Source organism: Lontra canadensis, unplaced genomic scaffold (assembly GCF_010015895.1).
Source record: "Lontra canadensis isolate GAN:19392208 unplaced genomic scaffold, GSC_riverotter_1.0 scaffold13, whole genome shotgun sequence".
In the NCBI taxonomy this organism is placed as follows: Eukaryota; Metazoa; Chordata; class Mammalia; order Carnivora; family Mustelidae; genus Lontra; species Lontra canadensis.
Window position 1 is genome coordinate 25,619,777 of NW_022631007.1, and position 21,451 is coordinate 25,641,227.

Consider the following 21,451-nt stretch of genomic DNA (forward strand, 5'->3'; position numbering starts at 1 on the left):
GAGCCCGATGAGGGGCTCGATCTCAGGACCCTGGAATCATAACCTGGCTGAAGGCAGAGGCTTAACCCACTGAGCCACTTAGGTGCCCCACATTTTTTTTTTTTTTAAGTTAGAATAGCAATAGTACTTGAATCATAGAATTTTTTGAAGAATAATTAAAGATGTGAAAACACTCAGGACCTGTCTGGCATGTCCTCTATACTCAAATGTTGTCTATTGTCTTTATTAACACATACTCACAAGGACTAGCAACCTCCACAAAATAGATTAAGCATGATCCAATCCTATCATTATGAATACATTTCAGACCATCCAGAAGTCCTTGTTCATCCTTGAGCTTGACAAATACAAAGAGTAATCATAGCATATTGGGCATTTGCCCAGTTTCTCTATAATAATCCCTGAATATTTGTGATACTATCTTTATCTTTTTCTAGCATTATGAAAAAATACAGTAGGCAGGAATTTGCTTGTATTGTTAGATTTACCCAATCAATGAGAGGGGAAAGTCACAGATCTGGAAATATGATGAGGCTGACCTCATAATATGATATTTTAAAAATATAAAGGTGACATATTTTGGAAAGACACAGCACTTAAAAAAAGTCCTAGGACTTGTCCCTTATCTCGGTGGTCAGGGAGTTATTCACCCCCTGCCAGTTCCTATGAAGTCCTTGTTTAAAAGCAATAGAGAAAAAGTGACCTTTCAACACAGAATGCTTACTTCACTTCCAGTTCTGCTTCTTCTCTTCCAGGAATCCCGGTGTAAGGACTGCTCACAGCTACAAATGTGGCAGGAGCTGGAGTCATCCCTGAGACATAATGTAGACATTAACAGTGATTAGTGAATCATTAGCAAAATTCCTTGGAAATGAAAACCTGCTACATAGGGCCTAAATCCTAAAACCCAAGAACCAAAAATCAACTCTTTAAAAGCCTATACCACTATACACACATACCACACATACATTCATGGAGTGATGTTTGGATGGAAAACGGGAAGAACAGAAAGTGAGCACGGTTCTTCTATGCAGTTTTAAAAGTCTTGGACTGTTATGAAAACCACTAGGAATATACCTGGATGCCATAGTATAGATAAATGGTATAAAAAACAGGACCTAGGTTGTGGGTGGGTGGCTCAGTCAGTTGAGCATCTGACTCTTGATCTCAGTTCAGGCCTTGATCTCAGGGTCATGGGTTCAAGCCCTGTGTTGGATTCCATGGACTAAAAAAAAACCAAAAAACCAAAACAGGACCTGTGTTTTGATTCTAGCACTATTTCTCATTTGCCAAGATGTGCAAATAATTGGATTTTGTTTTCTTTTTGGGGGAGTATTGGGCCAGACACATGGTTTTCAAACTGTGTTCCAAGAAGCTCTCGGCACCCAATGGAGGAATCTCAGGGATGGTAGTCGGGGGGTGGCAATACCAACACTCAGAAGCCCAGGTCACCCATCCCTGCCCACCACTTGTCAGTTTTACAGATTAAATATTTACAAGTTGTTTTATATGTTATGTTTAATTTGAAAAAATATCACTGGTTAAGAGTTGAAAACCATCAACCTGGTTCAGCCTTAAAGATTAGAGATTTCTGGGGCACCTGGGTGGCTCAGTGGGTTAAGCCTCTGCCTTCAGCTCAGGTCATGATCTCAGGGTCCTGGGATCAAGTCCCACATTGGGCTCTCTGCTCCACAGGGAGCCTGCTTCCTCCTCTCTCTCTCTCTGCTTGCCTCTCTGCCCACTTGTGATCTCTCTCTGTCAAATAAATAAAATATTTAAAAAAAAAAAGATTAGAGATTTCTTCTTTACATTTTCCCATCACTAGTTTAGGAGGTGGTACTTCACTTAATACTCAAAATTAGCTCATACAACTTAGATAACCTGGACGCATAATTACTTAGAACTTAGATTACTCTATAAACTTCTGATAAAATAAAAAAAGGGAGGTGAATATTCAGTAGGGTTGAGATCTTTTCAATATTTGAAATGTTATAAGTGAACAAGGGAAAAATATTATCTTCTGTTAGTTGTAAGGCATCTCTCATTTCATTCCCCTTTTCCATCTGATGTGGTTTATCACAGAATGCCATACTGGAAAGTACCTTAAGGAATCTACCATTTTACAGAAGAGTGACTAGAGGGTTATTCAACGTGCTCGAGGAGGTATTCTGTGTTCCGGGTTCTTTCCTGTGTGTCATATACTTTTGCCAAAGAAGAAACACACAGGCTACCTGAGGCAGCCATATGGAGAGTCTTAATAATATTTTCCCCACTTTCTTTCTGTGTCTGCCTCTCTCTTCCTCTCCCTCTTTCCCTCCTTCTTCCTCTTTCCTTCTTTCCTTCATTTACTAAACAATTTTTGAACTTCTACAAGGTGCTCAGCACTCTACCTGTACTGGGAGTTTGCAGTTATGTAAGATCCAGTACTTGTCTTAGGAAATAGTGTAGAAGAGACAAACAAGTAAACCACTTACATGAGTATGGAGTGCTAGGTCCTATGAAAGGAAATACTCAAAGGTGCTGTTGAAGCAAGAAGTAAGACTTTCAAATCAGAGAGGTACTCAGGGGTGGTCATGGAGAAAGTGGCACTTGGAATTCTACATTTTGAAGAATGAATAGAAATTGGGTAGACAAATGGTGTCTATGGGCCTGTATATGTGTGGATAGGAGGTAGTGATCTGGGATGTAATAGGCCTGCGTGGAGATTTTGCTGCATATCAAAGTTCGAGAACCACCATGACTAGCTGTTACCCTAGTGGTTAAGAGCATGGACTCCAGAATCAGGCAAACATGTCTTGAAATTCTGGCTCTTCTACTAAATAGAGGTGATCTTGGGCAATTAGCTTCTCTGAACTTTAGTTTCCTCATTTGTAAGATGGAGATAAGCTTGTTTCCTACTGCATAGGGTGGTTGTAGAGATTCAGTGAGATCATTCATTCAGTCAGTTATTCAATCAGTCTTACTCACTGGGCTTCCTCCCAGATATTCTTTCCAGCACTGGAGATGTAATGGTGAATAAAAGAGACAGATCTTTACTTGGGAGAGGGGGGAGGTGGAGACTCATCATCCAGTCTGTCTGGCTTATAGGAAGCTCTCAATAAACATTATTTGTGATGAATATTAGCTAATCTTTCTTTGAATCTGAATTCAAAAGCAATACCATTTTCAATGTTCGCAATTCAACTTTTGGAAACGTTGTTAAAATCAATATAGGTCTGACTAGAGCAGGGTTTTTTTAAAAAGGAAAAAAACCCTCTGGCTCTTAGAAAACAAACAAACAAACAAACAAAAACAACCTAGAGACTAATTTACGAAAATGAAACTGCCACTGACTTCAAGAGAACACGTCACCTGGACGGGAATGGAGACACACTCAGGACTGGAGTTCAGGCCATTCTGAAATACCGCATTTAAAGGCTTTCGAACACCCCAAAGTTTCTGTCCTACTGCCTGCTGACCGCATGAAAAGAATCAACGGTTCCAATATTAAATGCTGCTGGACAACGCTCCGTGTTCAACGGAGGGGAGCAATTTTCTGGGTGTCCAGGAAAAGCGGCTACAACTTTCTTAACAGCTTCTCTCATCTGGTGATGGAGGCCTAATCATTTAAATAAAAAAAAAGGGCAGAGAAAACACTGAGAGGCAGTTTGATCTAAGTCAACCTTTTCAAATGACTACACTAATTTTAAACATGTGAATTTAACTGTATGTTTGCCCCTCTATAAACAGGGCGAACAAACAGTATATCATTTTTACACTTGAACTGTATTATGATTTTAATGCAGGCTCAGGTGAGGTGAGGTCAGAAGATACAATTAAATGGATCTGGTACCAGCTGGAGATTAGGCTCTCTTTAACCATGCTTGGGTGATTTATCCATCAACAACTCATGTACTGCTCCATAAAAATTGATATCTGTTTAAAAAGAGGTATTAAAATACAGTGTACTTTTAAAATTAGAGACTAAAATATTGTGTAGTTGCCAGCAGGTAGTTTATTTAATATTCATGTGCAATATGAAACAGAAAGACTCCTGTTCTTGGAGAAAATATCTATTAGAATAAATTTGCCCCAGTTACTGATACATACAGAGCTTCTGTGCTTGGTCAAGTCTTTGGAAACAAATGCAGAAACAAACTTTCAAATTATTTACAGCCCCGCCAGCATGTGGAATGGAGATATGTAATAACCTCACTAGTTAAATAACTCTGTCTGTCCCTCGAGGATTTATTTCCGTGTTGTTTTTTCATGAAAGGCTGTTTAAAAAAGAAAAACAGGAAAAAAAAGGAAACAGAAATGCCAAGTAAATGAATTTATTAAGAGGAAATACAACATCTTGGTGCTTTTATATATTCTACTGTAAACCATGAATGGTAGACTTCAGTCTTGGAGTTGAATTTCGTTCCTAATAGATATTAATTCAAATATTTGGATTTTCAGCATCTAAAGCCAACTCGGAGCTCTAAGTAAAGGGCAATCATTTGTCTACTAATATGCATATCAAAAACTTAAACAAATGAGCATTTAAAAGTAATATTTGATTAACCATTCACTGAAAGAAAAGTAATTCTGCCTGTCTAATCCAGTAATTTATATAGTTTAGTGATTTGCTTGTCAATAATGAACAAATTGCCCTAATATATTACCGCAATGCTTCATTTTCATTAAGACATCTGCCAACTTTTCAAAAAACCTTTTCCATTTGAGACTTGACTTATAATTGTAGAGTCCCTTGGGGGAATTTCAATATTATTCTAATCAATTTTATCCACAATACACAATATGGATGATTACATCGCAATGTAATTTCCAAAGTTACCTTCTCACATTAGTCATTTGTGAAGATAGAGGACACTGCCAATGTCTCCAGAACATATTTTAGAAATGAGACTCATTGCAGCAATGGAGCAAAGGATATTTTTCATCATTTGAATGCATCACAACATGAATATGTATATGTACAGATATGCTTATTTAATTTACAACCACTCTTCTAAGCTTTATGGTCTATAACATTTATATGTTATTTTTATGCAATTGGATGATAATGGATTTTACAACCACAAGATTCAGAAATCAAAAAGTCCTCCAAGATGATCTTCCTGTGTATGGACTCCTATGATGGTGCCGTCATCTTTTTTTCTTTTTTTATAATAAAGGGAGGTGGACCATGGTCCCAAGGGAAGGTAGAAAGAGAAAAGTGGTCTTAGTCTTGCTCCAAATTGAATCAAGCCTCCCAAAGAGTCATTCAAGTAGCCTTTATCCATAACAAGTGTAATATCCGGGCTTCCATCTTTACTCTTACTTTAATTTCTAAATTTCTCCTGACTCGGGTGCTTGGAAGTTATACACTTGTTGAGAGACAGCTCCAAGGTCTGCCCCTCTCCATCATTATGATAGTCTATCCCATGGGCATCTCATTTATCTCTAAGACTGTAAAACTTACCCTTTAACATCTGAGAAGTCCACTTTCAATCTAGTGGTGAGTCTTAAGGAGCATAGAAGAGGAGATGAAAAGATCTAATAAATATTTTGAATGTATAAAGAGAAAAGGAAATCAGAACAGTAAATAATAAACCTTCTGGTGAAGAACAAGTCAGTGGTATTATCAGGAAAGTCAAGTTTCTTGGATTTCCACTTGTCTTTACCAAGCTCTTCTGACTCCTATATTTTTAAGCACTAGTGGGGAGTAGCAAAAATGAAACCTAATTCTCAGGTTTCTATATCAAGTTTCTTTCCTATATTTAATGTATTTATAAGTCATTTCAACCAATCCCCTTTACTTCAAAGTTTTTTTTTTTAACTTCTAATATTAAGCCAAATGTATTAAAATTAAAAATCGGCTTCTTCCCAACCAAATTAGGTGCAAATTCATCAGTAAAAGCAATAAAGTCGTCATTAACAAATATTTATTAAATGCTCACCAAACACAAGATAATTCCTAGAGCATATATGAGGAAAATTTAAGAAAATACGTATAAATGAAGTCTTTGAAAACGACAAAGGCACATAATATTTGTAGGTAAGGAGGGTCAATGTGTTAATGCTTTCTGTTCTATTTTAATTGATTTAATCTTCATCAAAATAATCCTGATCAAAATATCACCAAGATTATTTATTTATTTATTTATGCTTGCAAGAATGAGCTTATCTGGAAAAATAAACTCAGGATACATGGAGTAAGGGGTGGGGGGCGTAGTATAAGCTGGGAAAATGGGTGCGCCATGTTTTATGAGCAACGATTTGGAAAGGATCTTTAGGAGATGACAGACACATATGATAGAATCCAGAATTCATATAGGAAAGAAGAGGATTAGAGTATATAGACAGAGTAGACCCAGACAGGGGAGAACTTTTGATTCTAAACTAAGTATAGGGACTTGCTTGCAGAGGGAAATAATTTAAGGGTTTTGAGCCAGGGAATTACACGTGGAAAGAGCTACTTAAGAGCAGCTTTGCAGTAGTGTACATGATGGATTGGAAGGGGAAGAGACTTTAGACAGGCAGAATAGTTCGAAGGCTATTGAAATAATCTATGCATGAAATGGTAAAGGCCCAGAATAAAATCATATAATTTATAAATGGAGAGACCTTCAGATCATCTGGAGTGCTATGGCTTTCAAGCTTTTTTTTAACCATGAGCCATAGTTAAGAAATGTGTTTTACTTACACACATATACATATAAAACAAAAAAGTTAACAGGACAAAATCTATCCTTAATATTTACGATGACATTTGACATTTTTTTTTTTGCTCTTTTCCTTTTAAATTTTAGAAAATGCTGATGGAAACACATTCTGTTTATTTTAAGATTTTCGAACAGGTTGTGACTTGCTGTTTGTACAACATGGATCAGGTGCAGCCCCTTTACTTTTCAGAAGAGAAACTAAGGTACAAAGAAACTAACAGCCTTGCTTGGGGTCTCATGGTTGGTGATAGGAGCCTGGGGCCATGAACACTACAGTTAGGATAGTACCACGGTAGAAACTGAGCTGAGAGTGATTTTAGAGAAGAAAGAGACAGGACAAAGTTACTGACTGTGAAATGTTAAAGTCAACTAGTTAATTGGGTGAACAGCTTTACCCTAAAATCTCAGGTGTCTGAAGAAGGAACTGTCTTTAGAGAAATACATGACTTCGTACTGAAGTTAAGAGGACTGAGGGATAGGCAACCTGACCAGCAGGCACGGAAAGATGCAAGGGTAAGTAGTTCTCACATGAAAAATCCTGTAGGTCATCTGCTCAGGAATGAGCAGATGACATTCCACATCATCACTGTATATTGAATGAATACCTCTCCTATTCATGACCCTCCCATGGACCTCTCCATTCAACGATATGTGAAATCAGGTGCCTCTATGTGAGAAGTTCTTATTCAAAAGTTTGTGGCTAATAATACACTTCCTTGGAATTGAACCACTATTGTTGCTAAAAATTCAATAACATTTATTTTTAAAACCTCAAAATCATTTTAAAAACTTTAAAAAGTGTGATATGAAACTTATGAATCGTTGAACATTATTATATCAAAAACTAATGATATGCTATACATTTGTTAAGTGAACGGAAATAAAAAAATTTAAAACCAAAAAAAATTAGTAATCTTGTACAGTTGGAGCCAATAACTCTTTGCACCAACTTATATTGTTTTTTTCAACAACAATGCGTGTGCGTGTGTGTGTATGTGTGTACCGTGCTTCCTTTTTGCTTTGGCCAATATTCTTTAAGGTGGCAAGTTGCCTCCTACCAGATTACCTCTGAAAAGGAACAGCTTCTGACAGGGAAGTGAGCAGCTGGGTGGCAGCTTACAGCAACTCTGTTATTTTGCACTGATATAGCATTTAAATATAAATGGCTGAAATGCAATCTGAAAATAGTTATTCATCACAAACTCCACAGAGCTGGGTAGCACTTAGGATGTTATATTCATGGGTTGACTTCTTTCTAGATGCTTCCCTTCCTTTAACGATGATGATGGTGATTTTTACACCACCCGTTTGCGGGAGGAGGAAGTGGTGGTGCAACCAAGTGGCAAGCATTGTGGCCATACCTCAAGAGGGCCCAGTGTTCTTCATACCAAATCCACTTGGGCTTTATTCTGCTTTACCCTAATGGCTTAGAGTTTTGTCCTTGGGGAAAATGAAATGGAGAAACTGGTCATCAAGGAGTCAGAATTTAAATCATTAACAGTGATTACATGAAATGCCTGTTCTAAGTCTTATTCCAGGTCCAGAGATTCTTGCTACTCTGAATTCTTTTAGTTTATATGGCCTTTGAATCTATAAAGTGAATATATTCTTCCCAACAAATCAAATTTCAAGACCACCTTAGAAATCCTCTAGCCATCTAACTGCTCTACTAAAGAGATCCTTGACCTCTAGCTCTTTGTACGTTTCCCCATGTGTCACTCTTGCTAACTGGCCATCATGGTGAAGGAGTCCACTCATTGAGAGTTCCTTTAACCCATGGTTCAAATATACATCTCACCTTTGCTACCCAGAATACCTAACAAAAAAGTGTATCCCCAGAATCAGATAGCAAGAGATGGAAGGTGTTTCTTTCTTCATGCAGAAGGGAAAAAAAAAAAAAGAGAGAGAGAGAGAGAGAGAGAGAGAAAGAAGTGGGAGATACCCAGAGAGGGACGATCTGTATGGCAGGGTATTCTGAAACTGCTGTTTTCATGAGGTTGCATCTTACAATCCAGGGTGTGTGTGTGTGTTTGTCTGTGTGTAATGAGCAACAAATAGCTGGGAGTTACTTAATCTTCAGTGAGGGGAGTCTCAGTGAAATATGAAATTAGAGAGAGATTAAGGTTTCTAATGAGGTTCAAAGATATGGTGAAGACATCTGACAACGATATTTCATTTTTTGTTGTTTTGTTAAATGTAAGTTTTATAACCGAGCTTTTCACGATGCATCAAAATTCTATACATCAGAAAGGACTACATAAAAGAACAGTGCCCAAATATCTTTTGTGTTAAAATAGTTGGCTTAAACTTGTGACCTGATGTAGTATAGTGGCTTGCCCCCCTCTCCCCACTCTGGGGGACATTTGGCAATGTCTGGGGACGTTTTAGATTGTTAGAGCTCAGAAGGATTTAATCTGCTACTGGCGTCTAGTAGATAGAGACCAGGGATGCTGCTGATGATTTCCCCATGCACAGGGAAAGCCCTCCCTGGCCACCACCACAATAAGGAGTATCCAGCTGGTAGGAAACCACGAGGTAGAGAGATCAAGGGGAGAGAATTAAGCCATAGACGGTATTTTTGAGAGCAGCTAAGTGTAAAAACAGAAGAAAGAACAACACATATTTCTATGGGAAAGGCTTCTTTTGTATGCAATTATTCTTCCATAGACAATAAACAATTCATCTTGCCCCAACAAGTCTCTTACTGAATTCTTGCCCACCACCTGACTCTGATCCTGACCCAGTGAGCTCACTTATGGGAATTTATCTTAGGGAAATAATCTAAAAGAAAGACATGGTCATAGGCATGTTCTTTGCAGAGTTATTTATAACCTAAAATCTAACCCTACTGTAAGATAAATTGATTTAGAGGTCATAATGTAGCATACAAGAGAAAATGTAGATTCTGCAATCAGAACTGAAATTCAAGAGAGAGGTCGAAGCAGGTAGTATAAATTCAGTGTATTAATGTTGCCCTAAGATTCAACATATCTATATCTCTAAATGAAATTTAATCTGCTCCAAATTCTTACTTATTCGCTAGGCAGAAAACTCAATCTTGGGTATTATTGGGAGTTCCCCACCCCTGACTTTAATGTGGTTGTAAAAGAATTCTGAGCTTTCTTGGGGCTGAAAAACTGGGGAGGAACTGGGTTCTTAACCTGAGAGAGTCTGTATCTTCACTATTCCTGCCTTACACACACAAAATCTCCAGCTGGTACCAGATCCATTTAATAGTGTGTGTAGGTAATGAGCCCCTCTCCATATACTTGTGCATACCATCCATCATACTAAAAAATAATCTTGACAGGAAGAGATAAACATCTCTTATGTGATGCTGCTCTTGAGCCCTGGTACTCACAACACAAAACACTTAAGGATGCCCTCTCTGCCTTCATCCTCTCTGCCTATGGTGGGACTGGAATCAGAGACAGAGTCTAGCCGCCCCAATCTACTTTGGGGTACACCATCCATCTTCCTTCTGGTCAGACCCTGTCCCATTTGCTTTTCCCTCTTAAATTACCTCTTCTTTGTGAGCTGGAAACACATAATATTAATTAAATTAATAGTAATTTAATTAATATATATTTAATAACATTAAATATAATAATATTTAGACACATAATAAAGCACCTGGATTTGGAAGAAACTAAAAAGAACAATACAACTATCAGGTTTTTTTTTTTTTCTTAATCACTTGCTCTTTACATTAACAGGGTATAAGTCATAATAAAAGAGAGTAATTGAAAACCATAATAAGTAAGAAAAATTAGAGGCCCACAAGTGGTTGAAGATACCTTGCTTCTAGTGAACGAGAAGCCAATGAAAAGATAGAAAATTATAATCAGAGAGAGGAGATAATATTCCAGGAAGTAGGGGATGTTGGTTATCACCAAATCTCCCAGAAATCTGAGAAAGACAGAAGGTTACAAAATGTGATAAACTAGTTGAATGTGATCACAGAGAGATCATCAAAACCATTAAGCCTTCAACAGTGCAATTTCAGGAACATCGTCAAAATTAGGTGGGTGTGCAGAGGCATAAGAGGGTTAAAATGTGCACAAATGAAGGCAGTCGGATCAGCTCATTTTAGAATCTGGTAATGGAAAGAAGAAATGGGATCTGCGTATGAGGGACGATAAAGCATTGAAGAAAATTTGTTGGAAAATGAGTTCTAAATGAACATAACTTTAAAAGCAAAAATAGGTACTGGACAAGGAAAGCTTGAGGACAAGGAAGGCTGAGATGGGGAAAACGGAAGGGATGGGGAGGTCAAACAAAAGGAAGTGAGATGGGGAATAACCTTGAAAAGGGGGAGACAGAATTCCTTGAGGCTAAAGAGAGGATGCATATGAAGATAGCTTAAAGGAAAACCACTGGAAAATGAGAGCGATTCTATCCGATAACCCCACTGCTGAGCAAAGTATAAGGAGAATCCTTGTTAGAGAGAACTAGCAGCCTGGGGACCTGATTCAGACACTGATCATTTGTAGAGGCATTTTTTCCAAATTAAAAGTTTAATATAGTTCACCAAAATAAAAGAAGAGTGAAACAAGCCTAGCTGTGTGTTAATTTTTTGTTTATATGCAAATTCATAACTACCACCTCACCTCCTTGTAAATGCCAGAACATGCTAATATAAAATCATTCTTTTTAAAAAATGAATTATGACCACATCCAGGAGTGCAACCCATGTACCAACTGAGACTGACACAATTGTTTTTATTTCTAATAAGGGTCTTCATTTACTGAAAATGTCGCTCCCTAGGTATTCTATTTCTCTTTTAAACATGTAAGACCACTGCTGTAAAAAAGGGAAATTACACTGTATCAAAAGCCATTGAAAGTATTATTTGGAAAGTTGATAGGGCTACATAGAATCTTAATCTTGAAAATGCTATAAAATTTGACTCCATCATAATAACCACAAGAGGCAGATCAATATGACGGTTAAGGTCTGTTCTATAAATCATTACTTGGTGAATGAAGTAGGAAAAAGATAAGCTGTAGCCAAAATGATGAGGACTGAAATGGGAATGCCCCTCTCTGGAATTATCTTTCAATAGAGTTCAGCTTGGGGTTCAAGAAATGGAGAAGGATGGGTTGTGTACTGTGGACGGTGGTGTAGCTACGGACAAGATGAACTTAGGTATGGGACCTTGGGTTTCGAAGGCCAAGTTCTTAGCTCTTTATGTGACATAACAACAAAACCAGAAATCAGAAATAACACATGTAAGCTGACATCGTAGATGTGACTATTAAGTATGAAGTTGGCTACCTGGCAATATACACTGATGATGTAAGGTCTGTGCATATGTTAATGACTTTTTCTTGCTTAAATCATTCAATTCAAATAAGCAAACATTTCTTTAGCGTCCGCTACTTACAAAGTACTGCCCAAGAACTGAAGGGAATCCAAAGATGGAAGAGACTGGTCTCTCCCCCACAAATGCTTGGAGTCTCCCCCACAAATGCTTGGAGTCTCCCCCACAAACGCTTGGAGTGTTGTGGGACTCCAAGCTTATGCATGCCCTGAGGGCTCTGTTCAGAGTTACAAAGTTTCACATAAAACTAAAACATGGGACAGGAAATGTTTCTACTCCTATTAGCTTTATAAACATGTGTTATTTTTTAATGTTTCTTTTGGTCTTTGCATTGTTATAGATTAGCATAGTACCTACCTGATGCAAAGTAAGCATTAAAACATAATTGATTAAATAGCAATTGAGGTATGTGTGTTAAAATCTTTCAGAAAAAAAAAAGATAAGCTTTGTTGATTTCATGAAAATATTTATGTATTACTTTCTATTGAAGATACAGTACTCGGCAAATGGTCACCTGTCTTCATGAAGCTTTGAGTCTGGCAGAACTGGAATGTTGAAGACTTTCAAAAAAGTTTACTCACTGTAATACAATGAAAGTTTGAACTCTACAGATCAATGTCCCATCACAATCTTGAATATTAAATTGAGGAAGGAAAGGAAAAAACATTCCAAAAATTAGAGATAGTTCAGGCATAGCAGGAATCAGTGTGAAGCATGACTACAATTCAGACATAAATACCATCATTAAAGAGTCAAGCGTTATGCTGGAGAGGGCATGAAAAGACATCTAAGAGAGAATAAAACCCCATTTATGCTTTGCCCACAGAGTCAAAATTTAAAAAAGATTTTCCATGGATACTATCTAATTTTTATTTCCTTTTGGTCTTTTTTTTTTTTTAATGACTTAAAGGTGTGGAGGCAAAAGATGTGATTGTAAGATGCTAAATAGGAAAGTTTGTCTCAAACAGAGAATTTAAAAGTGAAAGTGTGGGAAATGCAGTAGCAAAAGAAAACATAACAGTCTTGGGTTGGATCATAAAAAGCCCTAAATGCCATGCTAAGGAATTTGCACTTGATCTGGCACACAATGAAAAACAAAGATTTTTGAAGAGGAGAATGGACTGACAAAAATAAGGTATTGAGAAGACTAGTCTGCAATTCTTGACAGGATAGACCGGAAGAAGTTTGAGGGAAGAAAGTCAGAACTATTTATTACAATTCCAGAGCCACAGCAGTACAAGCTGCACAGGTATATTGGCTATCTGCCTTGTTCCCAGCTACAGGGTCTGTGTCCTATGCAATAAATAGTTGTTGAAATAAGAAATGGTCATGTCTCTCTTATTGGGAATGCCTGTTCTTATCAACTTCAAGTTCAAAACAAGACTTCTTGACCAGAAGTTTTATAATTCATGTATTAACAATATATTTTTTTCATTTAGAATGCCTTGGGAAATTCAAGTCTATTTATAATTTCTGATGTCAGTGAGAAAAAAAAAAAGCTAATTTAAAATTCATCATTCAGCCCATGGGTGGGACTAATGAACAGTAGGTTATAGGCAGCAAGAATGTTGATAAGGGAAAGAATAGCAGGTTCTAAAGATGAATTGTGGCTCAGCACTATTATTAGACTCAGTAAATAGAGTCTTTCAATATAATTCAGTATTCTGAGTTGCTACTAAAATAGTAGGAAAAATCGGGTGCTTTTTTTTGATAGATAAAGTAATCTTTTTTTAACTTTGTCAAGGAATAATTGACAAATATAATTGTATATATTTAAAGTGTACAATGTAATGATTTGATATGCATATACATTGTGGAATGACTACCATGTTCAAGATAATTAAAACATCCATCACCTCACATAGTTAACTTTGTGTGTGCATGTGGTGAGAAGGCTTAAGATCTACTCTTAACAACTTTCAAGGATATAGTTCCATATTACAACTATAGTCACCATGCTGTACATCACATCCTTTGAACTTCTTATAACTAAAATTTTGTACCCTTTGATTTACATCACCTCATTTTCCCTTCCCCTCAGCCCTTGGTATCCACCATTCAATTCTGTTTCTATGAAACTGGCCTTTTATTTTTAGATTCCATACAAGTGATACGATACAGTAGACTTTTTTTCTACCTGACTTATTTCACTTAACATAATGCCCTCCATGCAAATGGCAAGATTTCTTTCTTTTATATGGCTGAATAATATTCCATTGCATGTGTACCTATAAATTACTATGTGCATGGATACATGTATATCATGTGCACACATATACACATATATATCCATATATATTATATATATCATATGCATATTTGTTTCATATGGATATATATCAAATTTTCCTTATCCATTCATCAGTCAAAAGACATTTAGGTTGTTTCCACCTTGGCTATTGTGAATAATGTTGCAATGAATGTGTGTGCAGCTATCTCTTTGAGATTCTGATTTCATTCCTTTGGATATATACCCAGGAGTGGGATTGTTAGATCATACTACAGTTCATTTTTTAAATTTTTTGCTGAGCTGCCAAACTATTTTCCATTATGACTGTACCAATTTACATTCCAAGGTTGTACAAGTGCTCCTGTGTCTCCATATCCTTGACAACACTTGCTGTTTCTTGTCTTGATGATAGTCGTTTGAACAGGTATGAAGTGATAGCTCATTGTGCTTTTGACTTGCATTTCTTTGGTGATTAGTGATGTTGAGTACCTTTCCATATACTTGTTGGCCATTTGTATGTCTTTTCTGGGAAAATGTCTATTTTGGTCTTTTGCCCATTTTTAATTGGAGTATTTGCTTTTATGCTGTTGAGTTGTATGAGTTCCTTATATATTTTGGATATTAATCCCTTCTCAGAGATATAATTTAAAATTTTCTGAAGATTGCCTTTTCTTTTTTTTTTTTTTTAAGATTTTATTTATTTTTTTTTGAAAGAGAGAGTGAGCAAGCTAGAAAGAGAGCATGAGTGAGCGGGAGAAGTGGAGGAAGAGGGAGAAGCAGACTCCCCGCTGAGCAGGAAGCCCAATGCAGGGCTTCATCCCAGGACTATGGGATCATGTCCCAAGCTGAAGGCAGATGCTTAACTGACAGAGCCACCCAGAAGTCCCTAAAGTTTCCTTTTCAATTGCTTGTTTCCTTTGCTATGCTGAGGCTTTTCAGTTTGATGTAGTCCCACTTGTTTATTTTAATTTTGGTTGCTGTGTTTTTGTTGCCTTATCCAAGAAATTATTGCCAAGACAATGTCACGGTTGCATTTTTCTATGCTTTCTTCAAGGAGTATAAATGGATTCAGGTATTACATTTAAGTCTTTGATCCATCTCGAGTTAGTTTTTGCAAGTGATGTTAGGGTAGGGGTCCAGTTTTATTCTTTTACATGTTGCCTTCCATTTTCCCCACAGCATTTACTAAAGAGCCTATTCTTTCTCCATTGTGTGTTCTTGGCTCCCTTGCCAAAAATTAGTTGACTGTATGTATGTGGGTTTATATTCTGTTCCACAGGTCTGCGCACCTGTTTTTATGTCAGTGCCATATTGCTTTGATTAGTTTGTAGCTTTGTAATTACAGCTTTGTAATATAGCTTGAAATCAAAATGTATGATGCTCACAACTCTGTTCTTTCTTAGAATTGCTTTGGGTAATTCAGTCTTTTGCAGTTCCAGACAAATTTTAGGATAGTTTCTTCTAAAGCCATTGGAATTTTGATAGATTGCACTGAATCTGTAGATTGTTTTGTATAGTATGGATATTTCACAATTAAGTCTTTTAATCCTAGAACACAGAATGTCTTTCCATTTATAAGTGTCTTCTTCAATCTCTTCCATCATTGTCATAGTTTTCAGTTACAGGTCTTCCACCTCCTTGGTTAGATTTATTTCGATGTAGTATATTTTTTTGATGCAATTGTAAATGGGATTGTTTGCTTTCTTAATTTCTCTTTCAGTTTGTTGTTAGCGTATAGAAATGCAACCGGGGTTACCTGGGTGGCTCAGTTGATTAAGCATCTGACTTTGGCTCAGGTCATGATTCCAGGGTCCTGGGATCCAGTTCCACATCTGGCTCCTTGCTCAGCGGAGAGCCTGCTTCTCCTTCTGCCCCTCCCCCTGTTTGTACTCTCTTTCTGACAAATAGTATCTTTTAAAAAATGTAACTGATTTCTATATGTTAATTTTGTTTATTACTAGGCTCAAAAATAGAGTTTTTCATGGTAATCCAATACACTGAGCTTCTATTAAAGTAGTAGGTAAAATGTATATTTTCTAAAATTTTTGATAAGGAAACTCTTTTAAAGGTATGTCTGTTTCATGTTTGAACTTTGCTCCCTCAGTAGACTGATAGATTTTAGAAGGAATCGTGTTGCCTTTCATGGCCCTTTACAAAATAGATAGTCATAATTAAGTGTTTCTTAGTGTATAAAATACCAAGTCACTCCCTGTGAAAAATTCAAAATCTTTTGCCATCTGTTTGTTTGTTATAGGTGGAAAGATCATATTTGTTTCATTATTATGCATATTCATATAAATAAGATCCACTTCCAGAAATGCACAGTAAAAGTAGCTAACTTTTCTTGAATGCTGAGTACGTGCCAGTCTCTGGTCTAAGTTGCTTCTGTAGATAAATACATCTCTTCTTCACACCGATTTACGGAGGGAGTGCTGCTATGTCCCTGTTTCATAGATGAAGGACTTGATTGATGTAAGGAGAGGTTAAGTAAATTGTCCAAGAGGACACAGTACTAAAAATGGTGAGAAGGGATTTGCACATAGTCTGATTTCAGAGCTATACTCTAAGCCAGTAGTTGGCAATTTTTTTTTTTTTTTCTGGAAAGGGCCAGATAGTAAATATTTTAGGCTTTGCAGGCCATACGGTCTCTGTCGCAACTACTCAACTCTGTCGTTTAGTGCAAAGCAGCCATAGATAATATGTAAATGAATAAGCATGGCTGTGTTCCAAAAAAACTTTATTTATGGACATGGAAATTTGAATTTCATAAATTTTCATGTGTCACAAATAGTATTTTTCTTTTGATTTCTTTCCAACTACATAAAAATGTAAAAGTCTTTCTTAGTTGTGGACTATACAAAAATGGGGAGGGGGTGACTGGTTTTGTCCCACAGGCTATAGTTTGCTGACCCCTACTGTAAACCACAGTGCTACTTAGCTAGTCAGAAAGGAATGCAGAACCACCTGAGTCTGCCTAGACCCCATTATTCATGAAAGCAATTGGGACCTTCTAATTTTTCTGCTGAAATGGGAATATGAGGAACTGCTAAAGGAATGATTTGGGATAAACATAAAGATAATTCATTGGATGAAGTAGCAACTAACTCTCCCCCAAATTTCTGAGGATGACTGTAAGATCTGTTTATGCCTATTATCTATTTGCTACAGGAAAGACTATTTCTAAGAGAGATGGTTGCTTCCTGAGATTTAGTAAAACAAGGATTAGAAACAAGTGATTCTCTAAGCCATGGGTTGACAAATTGTGGGGGGCCAAATCTGGCCTCCTACCTGCTTTTGTACTATCTGTAGGCATATCCCAGCAAGCTAGCACTAGGAGTCATGCAGACCAAGGTTCGGGTGGGAGGCCTAGGGGCATCCTTCCTCATTCCCTTTCCACACTCAGCAACTATCCCCTCAGTTGCGCCTTGCTACCACTCAGGGTCTGTGCCAATTGTCACCTTCATATTGAGGACTCTGCTATTGACTACTGGTATCCACAAAATGGTAGAATCTTAGTCTAGTGAGCAGTCTCTTCCCTAGACAACTGCTCAAGTTGAGATGGCTGTACTGGATCTGGATTTCACTGGAACAGAGAGTGAAAATGACCATGAGAGTCACCTACTGCACTATCTGCTAGCCTTCTCTCCATTTGTTTAGTCCATCGTCATCCTGAGAAAGTCTTCTTTAAATGACAACACCCCACAGAGCATCCCTTCTATCTTCAATATACATCACTTGTTATGCAAGTACTCTTGTTATGTAAGTACCCACATTATACTCTTGATTTTGCCTGTTGGACCAGAAAGTCTAATGTATTTAATACCTGGCCCCCTCAAATTGCTGACCCCTGACCTAGCCCATGGGAGGGGCTACAGAAACAAAGAGGAAAAGGAAGACTAACGGAAGTTGTTTTGAATTAAGAGATGTTAAATTTGGCAACAATTTATTCCATTCAGGATTTTAGTTCATAGAAGGAAAACAACTGAAGCTTAAGTAAAATATGTGACTAGAAAGCAATGGTACTGACAATTTTTCTCAACAATTGTGTGTGACAACATGTGATTGTCTTTCAAAATGGCACCCTCAGGAAGCTCTCCATGAAATTTAACAATGTTGCCATTGCACTAAAACATTTTGGCACTCTTCTTTTAGAGTTGCTCTCTGAATTTACAAGTTGCAAAAGATTATCTCAGGGAGGGATGTCATGTCAAAATTTAGAATTGAAAGGACATTTGAGATCAGCCTCATTGTTTTATAGTCACACATTTCCTTTAGCCAAAAACGTAAATTCCCAGTTAATCACCCTTCTTGTTAATAATACTTGACTAAGTTTGACTCTTTTCTAAATTGATTCATTATTCTAGGATGAAAGACATGCTTCTCTCTAGAACAGTGAAAATAATAAACCATATGGTAGAAGGCCATTTTTTAAAGAGGAAATATAAAATATTCTGAATAAAATAAATATTTCTAGCAGTAGTCTATAATTTGTTTGGTTGTATAAATCTTGGCGGATTTTCTTTAAAAAATCATGTTATTCTATAACCAAGCAAAGTGCCTTGAATTCCTTAATATTGGAAAGTTTTTGGACTTTAGTAACTTTTAATTACAAAGTAATGAAGTCCAATTCATGCCTTTTCTGAGTATTCTGCATTGTCAGATAAAATACATGTTTTAAGATAAACATGTAAGTATTTGTCTGAATTATAAGTCAGATTGATTTTTAATAAAGATAAAATGTCATTATGATCACTCAAATTATTTTAGCAATATTTTTTCTTAGTAGAAGATAAAGACATGACTTTTCTTTTTTCCCCACCACCAGGATGGTAGCTAGATTTTTTTTTTTTTTTTCACAGAGATGTGCCACAGAGAGCAACCAAATATAACAACTCTCTTTCACAACCATGTGGAAGCAACTTGCTTCCTGCCATTTCTCCCTCTTGTGATATTCCGAAGTGAAAATGAAATACAGATACTATCAAACTGTGGCTATGACAGATGAAAAAAAAAGATACTTCTGTTTTACTGAAGTGCATTTGTTTTCCTCCTCCATTCTACAGGAAGCATCACAAACCCACAGAGTCCCTGGGAGATGGATTTTACTGCGAGGCAGAATGCTAACTTTGCTCAAAGATGTGTAAATGCCACGTGCCCAGATGGTCCTTTTGCCTATTCATAGGAAGAGGCTCAGAAACACACATGCATCTTTCTGTGGTCAGTCATAACAGATTTGTTCTAAATAAGCCACACTGTTTTGCAAGATGGCAGGGAACTGTCAGGCTGTATTTTAAGCACAAATGTTTCTGCCAGACAGACACAGCATATACCATGTGCTTCATGAACACACACACATGCGGCATTGAGCTGAGGACAGAATACGGACCTTGTGTTGTCATTTCACAGCTCAGATCAGTAAGCCCAAGTTGTATTTCCTGAATTGACCTTCAATTTACTCAAGGATGTCATCACAATCATCAGATATATAGATGGAGAAGGATAAGTAGATAGACAGCTAGATAGATGGACAGAAAGTCCTTCTTATCCTTCACAAAATAATGTCCCTTGGCCAAATCTGAGTCTCCATATTGCTCCTGAAGGGATCATTGCTTTTTTTTTGGGGGGGGGGGGAGAAGAATCTAATAATCTCTTACCTAACTTATTTTTACTATAATTCCTTTTTTTCCTATTATGAATCACTTTTCATTGATGTTTTAATGAAAGTCGAAATTAATAAGCAACTATTTACACTTGACATTTTGTGTTATCAGGTGGATTATGGGTCTTAGAAATGTACCATTTAAAGTGCATATTCTAAGGTAAGAAACTTTAGTCAACAGAGATTTATTTGTACTCATCTAACTGAATTGGTGACCAGAACGGCAGAGAGCCCTAGGACTTCTAGTTCTAGGTGTTATGGGACTGACCAGTATCTCCCACCAGATTTGTCCCGCCAGGCATCAGGAAGTGGCTGGACAAGCTAAAGCCATAACACAAGACGTGACTAGATGTCTGGAGTGAGTACAAGTTGGCATTGCACTGGGAAAGAGGAAAAGGCTTGTTGCTTGGTGCAGTTAATAATTACTTAACTAATTAATTAATTAGTTAGTTAATTATATCCCATCTCATTCTGAACTGAATTAGCAGGAGTTGACAAAGATATATAACTGGAACTTGCTGGTGAGTCAGAGAAGAAGATGAATTCAGGTAGGAGAGAGTAAAACAAAGTTAGAAGTAAAGATAGTACCCAAAATTGCTCGAAGAATTTTGTTAGCACTGTCTTGCAAATATCACTTCATGCTTTCTAGCAGCCAAAGAAGAGAAATAAGATCAGTTGCAAGTTCTGTAGTTTCCAACAGGTAAAAAGACACTGATTTCTTCTGTTCGTCCCTGTTATTTCTTATACAAAGTCTGAAAGAAATTTCTCTACTGGCCCTCACAAGGAGGATATTTTGATGTAGTAAGAAATATCTAAGAACATGCAGGTGGTAAAAATAAGTTTTGTTCGATTTTCTAAATAATGAACATTCTCAAATTTAACAGAGGCATAACCCTAGAGTTCAGCAAAAACAATTCCATCTCAAACTTTAGTGGCCCATTCTTGAGAGAAGGTCTGGAAGAATAGATGAGCATACCTGTTTTTGACAATTCCCATAAATATTTTTTCTCTGACCAAGTTTTGATTATTTTCTAACAAAAGCCTAAAGTGTAGCTATTCTATTTGTAACTAAAGGCAGATTTATATTCATGTGATGTTAGGCAAAATTAGGGAAAGGGTTCAACCCCTTTCATAAACTTAGATGATACCAAATAGAACACTCCACATGCATACTTGAATAAGGACCGTTAATTGTCATTCTAAGATTTTCACCAGCAAACAAGATCACAAGGACAAATGGGCATTTGGAACTTCAGTTTCAAAAATAACTTTAACATGTTTTGACTGTTTCAAAGAAAATGTGAAATATGATCAATGAAACCATTTCTATTATGTCCTTGTAATCAACATTGTAGGATGAAAAACCAGGAATCAAAATTTGGAAATGTTGGGTTTACAGGGCAGAAATTAAAATATGACATCTTAATAAATTATTTTAAAACCAATCAGGAAATTCAACAGTATATTTTCAGCCTGTAATGCTAATATCAAGCCAGACCTAAGGCATTTCCTGGGGGATTAATGACCAGAGGGAATTAATGGCCCTTGG